Below are 8,233 nucleotides of genomic sequence, written 5' to 3'. Positions count from 1 at the left end.
ATTTTTCCTTTAAATAAAGTTCCACTAGTGTGTGTGGGAACTATATTATTTAATACATAATCAAGCTCTGTCAGTTTTATTAATGAGAGAGACCTAGCACTCCTCAACACTCATGGCACACCTTAACATACTTTGGAACAATACACTAACATTCCTTGGCACCTTGCATGTCTTGGAACATATTTGTACTTGGAACATCTTTGTACCTAGAACATCTTTCAATGAGTAGGACGCACAAGCACATTTTGGCATTCCCTAGCATAGCATAGCACTCCCCTATCATGTTGAAAATAGCAACAAGAAATGCTAAAAAAATAGAAATGCTAAAAATATCATTTAGAATATTCCAATTTTGATTTTTCCTTGAATTAGAATTGTGAATTAAAATTTTAATTTAGTCTCATCAACTACTTGAAAAATAATTAATTAATTCATATTGAGTTAATTAGTTGGAGAAATTAAAACATGAAGTCTTTGTGAATTCATGCAACAGTTATCCCTTTGATTGAGGAAGTTATCCCTTAATTAAGGAGATAAGGATGAATTGTATTTGAGTTTTAATTAGTTAGCTCAGTTAACTGAGTTAAGTCTAGTTAAATTAGTTCCAAACAGTTTGAGGAACTAATTGTGAGTTCAGTTAGTTAATGCATGCATGCATGAAACTAGTGTACTCCAGATAACTGAAGATTTTCTCATAAATAACTCATGCATGTCAGTTCAGACAAAAAACCAGTTGAGATTAAAGACAGGGACAATGTACTATTAGTTGGAGGAATTTTCCTATAAAAGAAACTCATCCATGCAGAAGGAATAAGGTTCATTGAGGATTGTGCAGTTTTACAATGTGTAAGAGTAGTGTTCCACTTGGTTGAAGATGAATCATCCCAAAGGAACAACACAAGGAAATAGGAGGCTTGGTGAGTAGAGGAGAAGGTTTGTGAGAAGCCTTGTTTGTCTATGAGCAGCAGTGAGGGATTGTACTGAGAGCTGGTTAGCTGTGAGAGCTAAAGCTTTATGTAATTCTAAGATATTTCCACCTTTTATGCTAATACAAATAGTGGGGTTTTTAGTTGAGGCTTTCCCCAGAGTATTCTTCTATGTTTCATGTGTGATTGATTCTTCTTCTCTGTTATATGTGTTCTGTTTGATCTTGTTCAAAATCAATTAAGCTTCCGCAAGTTTGATAGTAGAAGTAGATTAAGTATTTTTCTTTAGTACTTTGCATAATTAGTTTAATCTACAGTGAGAATTTCTACATGGTATTAGAACAAAGGTGATCAGAGCTATGAACAACATGCTGAGAAGGGAAAAGTTCGAAGTTTGAAGTTCTTGATTGTAGGTACAAAATCGATTTCTTATCACATCTCAAAGTTCACCAATGGCGTTCAATGGCTTGAGACTCGAGTATGACCTGGATGGAAGCTTGAATTACATAGCTTGGAAGGATCACTTGGAAGTGGTATTAGAAGACAATGGTTTGAAGGATTTCATTGATCAAGAAATCCCCAAGACAACAGCAGTTAATGCCCAAGAATTGGCAGAATGGAATAACTGTGTGGCCAAAGCGAGGAGGATTCTTCCGGAGGGAGTTCGAGGCCATTTTGTCTCGAGTCTCCATGGGAAGGAGACTTTGTTCTCAATGTGGAAGACATTGAAGGACCTATATCAGAACAGTAGTGACCAAAGGAAGCTGGTGCTCAAGGACAAGCTTTGGAAAATCAAGTGTGAAAAGGGCGACATGATTTCTACATATCTGAACAAGCTCACCACCTGCACAAATGAGCTTGGAAGTGTAGGAATAACGACAACCGATGATGACATGGTGAATCTTTCTCTCCTTGGTCTTCCTAAGAGCTAGCATAACTACCAAGACTCAGTGAATGTAAGAGAGAAACTGTCAGATTGGGAACGACTATGGTCAGATCTCGTGCAGGAGGAGATCAGGAGGAGCACATGAGATGGTTCTTCATCCAAGGAGGATGAAGAAAATCTGGCCTTAGTGAGTAAGGAAAGGAAAGGGAAGGAGAAGGATTCTCATCCCAAATTGAGTTCTTCTCATGGAGGGAAGAAGGGTGACAAATCTAAAGTGAGATGCTTTAATTGTCACGAGATGGGTCATTATGCAACTAATTTCCCATCGGAGAAGTCCAATAAGGGATCCTTGGAAGGATCTGAAGGTGAGGCATTGGCCTCTCAGTTCGAGATGGACTTCACCCTCATCCCATGCATGGTTTCAACAATGATGGGTTATGGTTTGTTTCTTGAAAGTGGAGCCTCATTCCACATGATTGGCAATAAAATTTTATTTAGTACCTTGTAGGAGAAATACCTCAAGATACTCATAGAGATGGGTGATGATGAAAGGTATAGTGTTTCAGGAGTGGGCACGTTTGCTTTTCGGAGGGAGCATGGAGCTTCTATCACCTTGACAAATGTGAAGTATGTGCATGGACTGAAGAAGAACTTGGTATCGATTGCGATGTTGGAGGAGAAAGGCTACGATGTTGTCTTCAGTAAGGGAAAGGTTTTCCTTCGACACATCACCACATAACAGGTGAAACAGATCTGTTCATGAGTATAGAACATGTATGCTCTTGAGGTTCAAGATGCATGCAAAGCCTTGAGGAACATCACCAATATTATAGACTTGGTGGTTGAGAGGGAGAATAAATTACCTCTCAACATGCAGTCCCAGAAGAAGTCTCAAACAAGTGTGGAGGAGCCACAATTGGAGATGCTAAGAGGAGACCGAGTGGAGGCATCCACTCATGCAGAGACCTCCAATAGGGGGAAATTTCAAGCCAAGTCAGCAGAGGGATCACATGCAGCCATACCTCCATGTGTGAGGTGGGACGATGTGAAGTGATAGTCCCATGAAGGTTGAAATAAGGGCAGGATCCTTGAGGTACCTAACCTCTTTGATTAAAACTTGCTACGGGAGCCCCGACGAGGAGTAGCAGGATTGGCTGAGTGGGTAGAGACAGATGCGGATGGAGTAGCAAAGGGAGCTTCAACATCAAAGGGTGTTTCTATCCCAGCAGGGAGGTCAGTTGGGAGATCAGTTACTTAATTCTCAGTAACTAAGTTGCAGTGCACCAGTGGGCAGCACGATGCAACATGATGAGAGGAGGAGCAGCGCAGATGCAGTGCTGGGAGATAGGACTAGCAGCAGCACAGATGCAATAGTAGGAATCAATGTGATTGATGCAGTCAGAGATCAAAGTGATAGAGGCTAGAGCAGTCAGATACTAAAGAGCATAGAGGTGCAGAGTTTTCAATCGACAGAGGCAATAGTAGTCAAAGACTTTGATGACAGAGGCATCATTCTGATTCAGGTTTCATGTTTTTGTTTCTAGAGTTGTTGGAGCTACAACACTTGAGAGAAGTGTTGCATGCAGAACATTCCAAAGGTTCAGGATCGGGATTGAGTCGAATTCCTTTCTTGTTGAGAGGGAGTGTTGAAAATAGAAACAAAAAATGCTAAAAATAGCATTCAGAATATTCCAATTTTGATTTGTCCTTGAATTAGAATTGTGAATTAAAATTCGAATTTAGTCTCACCGGCTACTTGAAAAATAATTAATTAATTCATCTTGAGTTAATTAGTTGGAGAAATTCAAACATGAAGTCTTTGTGAAGTCATGCAACAATTATCCCTTTGATTGAGGAAGCTATCCCTTAATTAAGGAGATAAGGATGAGTTGTATTTGAGTTGTAATTAGTTAGCTCAGTTAACTGAGTTAAGTCCAGTTAAATTAGTTCCAAATAGTTTGAGGAACTAATTGTGAGTTAAGTCAGTTAATGCATGCATGCATGAAACTAGTGTACTCCAGATAACTGAAGATTCTCTCATAAATAACTCATGCATGTGAGTTCAGACAAAGACCCAGTTGAGATTAAAGATAGGGACAGTGTACTATCAGTTGGAGGAATTTTCCTATAAAGGAAACTCATCCATGTAGAAGGAATAAGGTTCCTTGAGGATTGCACAGTTTTACAGTGTGTAAGAGCAATGTTCCACTTGGTTGAAGGTGAATCATCCCAGACGAATAGCACAAGGAAATAGGAGGTTTGGAGGGCAGAGGACAAGGTTTTTGAGAAGCCTTGTTTGTCTATGAGAAGCAATGAGGGATTGTACTAAGAGCTGGTTAGCTGTGAGAGCTAAAGCTTTGTGTAATTCTAAGATATTTCCACCTTGTATGATAATAAAGATAGCAGGGTTTTTAGTTGAGGCTTTCCCTAGAGTATTCTTCTGTGTTTCATGTGTGATTGGTTCTTCTTCTCTGTTATATGTGTTCTATTTGATCTTGCTCAAAATCGATTAAGCTTCTGCAAGTTTGATAATAGAAGTAGATTAAGTATTTTTCTTTAGTACATTGCATAATTAGTTTAATCTATAGTGAGAATTTCTACATATCATGTGTCGGCATGCCCTCTAGTCCCTAACATGCCTTGGAACACCTAGGCATAATATTTCATTGACAAACATTAGCATTTGGCACACATTGGCACTTGACATGTATTGGAACATATTATTAGTGTGCCTAGCATGCCCCTTTTGAAAAATATGAAGTCCCGAATTGTTAACCATCTTATGTGTTCATTTCCTTACATTTTAGCTTGGTTATCCCTTTTGTTTCCTTGAAACTCCTTGACGCGTATTGGCATACTTTGGCACCCTGCATATCCTAGCATTCCTTAGCACCTAACATGCCTTGGCACTATTTGGTACATATTAGCACACACCAAAACTACCTAGCACACTCTAGCACTTCTTGACATGCCCTGACATTCCCCGGCATGCCTTACCTGTGATTAGCATACCTTGTCACTCCCTCCTTGGCAAGGAAACTAGCACTCATTGACACTCCCCAACACACTCCTAGCTAACACATCCTTGCACGTGTTGGCACATCTTGGCCACATGTTGCCATAACACTCTAACATTCCTTACTACTACTAAGCATGCCTTGTCACTCCTCCTTATCACACTTGGAACTCACTGACACTCCATTTCATACACTCTTATTCATTCATTTCAATGCATTATGACATAGTTCTCCCTTGTGTTTCCCTAGCACTCCCTAACACTCCTTAGCACACATTGGCACACCCTGACACTTGGAACATATTGGCATGCTTTCCTAACACTCTATCATGCCTTGGCACTACCTAGCATACCTTGTCACTCCCTCCTTAGCACACCTAGAACTTGCTAACACTCCCTATCACACACTCTTATTCATTCATTTCCATGAAATTGAAACTAGTTCTCCCTTGTGTTTCCCTAGCACTCCCTAGTATGTGTTGGCACCACACCCTAACACCTAACACATCTTAGCACTTGGCATGTGTTGGAATGACTAACATGCCTTGAAAATATCTAGCATGTGTTAGCACGTCGTGGAATTACTTGCACACCTTGGCACTCCCTAGTTTCCATGCCCTCATAGATAACCTTACTTTTTTTGTGACTTCGGAACCCAACCAAGTCATTGAAAAAATAGTGTCGTGCCTAGCCCAAAGTCTCCCTTTGTCTGAAACTGCTTTGTCCATCCCCTTACCGCAATTGTAGGCTTGCCTCCTACAATTCCTACTATGAAATTCTCATAACACACTTGGTCCTTGGGACACCTGGAATTCACTAACACTCCCTAACAAACTCTCTTATTCATTTGTTTCCATGCACTTTGACCTAATTATCTATTATGATGCCCTGGAACTCCCCAAACCTCCTCAACATGCACTGAAATTGTCTGGAATGTGTTAGCACACCTTTTCATTCCTTTGCAAACACAAGAACTCCTTATCTCTCATGCCCTTGCAACTACCCTTATTTTTTTTTAGACTTGGGAACCCAACCAAGTCTTGCTTCGACTAAAACAACTTGGCTAATTTACAGGTACTACAACTAGACTATGCCTTGTTTACCTAAGAATGACCTATAAATTATCTTAGGCTATTCATGTCCAATCTTAACTCATCCTGCTTAACAAGTTACCAAGTCAAGGCTCACATCCAATCGTGGCCATAAAAACAACTAAGCAACATAGTTTACATCTTGACATTCCATAAAACCTGGCATGTCTAACAATACCTTGGCACTATGTGGAATGAGTTGGCATCCCCTGCATTCCTTGGCATTCTTCGGCACTCCCTAACACACCCTACCACTTCCTGACATGCCTTGACACTACCTATCATACCTTGTCACTCCTCCTTAGCACAACTAAAACTCGTTGACACTCCCTGTCACACACTCTTATTCATTCATTTCCATGCATTTGAAACTAGTACTCACTTGCACACCTGGAATTCATTGACACTTCTTGTCACAAACTCTTAATCATTATTTGCATGCATTATTTTGACCTAGTGTTCCCTTATGTTTCCCTAAGACTCCATAGCATGTTTTGGCACACCCTGACACCTGAAACAACTTGGCTAGATATCTCTCTGGCATGCTAGCATGACTTAGCGTTGCCTAGCATACCATGGACTCCCTCATTAGAACACAAGGAACTCACTAAAACTCCTTGTCACACACTCTTATTCATTCATTTCCATGCATTTTGACCTATTTCTCCCTTGTGTTTCCCTGACACTCCCTAACACTTAGCACACACTGGCACACCTTGGCACTTAACACATATTGGTATGCTTCCCTAACACTCTAAAATGCCTTGGAATTGTCTAACATATCTTGTCACTCCCTCCTTAACACACCTAGAACTCATTGGCACTTCATTTCCATCAATTTTAAACTAGTTCTCCCTTGTGTTTCCTTGACACCTGGTCCTAACACTCCCTAGCATGTGTTCACGCCACACCCTAGCACTTGACACATCCTAGCAAGCCTTAGCACTTGGCACGTCTTGCCATGCCTAACATGCCTTGGAAGTATATATGATGTATTAGTACTTCCTAGCATTCCCTGACACACCTTAGCACTTTTTTTCCATGCCCTCATAGACAACCTTACTTTTTTTGTGTCTTGGGAACCCAACCAAGGCATTGGAAAAACAGTGTTGTGCCCAACCCAAAGTCTCCCTTTGTTCAAAACTGCTTTTTCTAGCCCCTTATCACAACCATAGGATTACCTCCTACAAGTCCTATTATGAACATCGCCTAGTACACTTCATCCTTGGGACACCTAGAATTCACTAACACTCCTTGGCACACACTCATATTCATTCATTTCCATGTATTTTGACCTAGTTCTCCCTTGTGATGCCCTGGCACTCCCTAACACTCCTTAGTATGCATTGACACTGTATGTCATGTGTTACCATGCCTTTTCATTCCTTGGGATGCCTTTTCATTCAATAGCATGCCTTGGCACTCTTTAGCTATCATGCCCTCACAACTACCCTTACTTTTTTTGGGACTTGGGAACCCATCCAAGTCCTTCCTTGACTACAACAACTTGACCAAGTTACAGTTACTACAACTAGACTATGTCTTGTTCACCTAAGAACTGACTATAACTCATCTTAGGTTACTCATGTCCAATTTCAACTTATCCCACTTGACAAGTTACAAGTTACCAAGTCAAGGTTCACATCATTATCCAACCTTTGCAACTATTAGTTTTCACTTCTATCTCATCGGGGAAGTAGATTTCATCGATGAATGGTTAGAAAACAAGGACCTTATGAGCCAATCGTTCATGTTAGTGATGTGGTTCCCACATGAAATGAACGTTCAATGGTTTATCATAGCCAGACACTCTATAATGGGTTTCATAGATACCCAATTTATAACAATGAGTTTCATTCTATTTTTGAATCCTATAAGTAGTGGAAGAATTATATTCTGCCAAAGGAAATGGCCATCTACACTAGTTGTAGGCTTTTTCCTACTCTAGATAATCCTTGGGAGTTAGTTCCCATGGATTTTATGTCATTTTTTTCATCAATCAATCATGGTAATGAATGTGTTTTTGTTGTTATTGATCACTTCCTTAAGATGGGAATTTTGACTCCCTGTAAGAAGAGTGTCACAACAAAATCCACTCATAAGCTCTTCTTTGAGCATATTTTGGTTCATTTTAGGTTTCCAAAGATCATATTCCCTGATAGGGATAGTTGGTTCCTCAGTATTTTCTAGTTTAACCCTTAGTCCATGATGGACATCAAGCTTGACCAAATCCATTGCCTTCCATCCCTAGATCGATAAATAAAAAGTAGTCAATATGATTGTTATAGATGTCCTTAGAATATAAAATTGTGAG

This window comes from Pinus tabuliformis, chromosome 4_2, assembly GCF_031772625.1.
Source record: "Pinus tabuliformis cultivar Carrire ecotype Pingquan chromosome 4_2, CPIR1, whole genome shotgun sequence".
NCBI classification, from domain to species: Eukaryota; Viridiplantae; Streptophyta; class Pinopsida; order Pinales; family Pinaceae; genus Pinus; species Pinus tabuliformis.
This window is presented reverse-complemented; position numbering follows the sequence as displayed.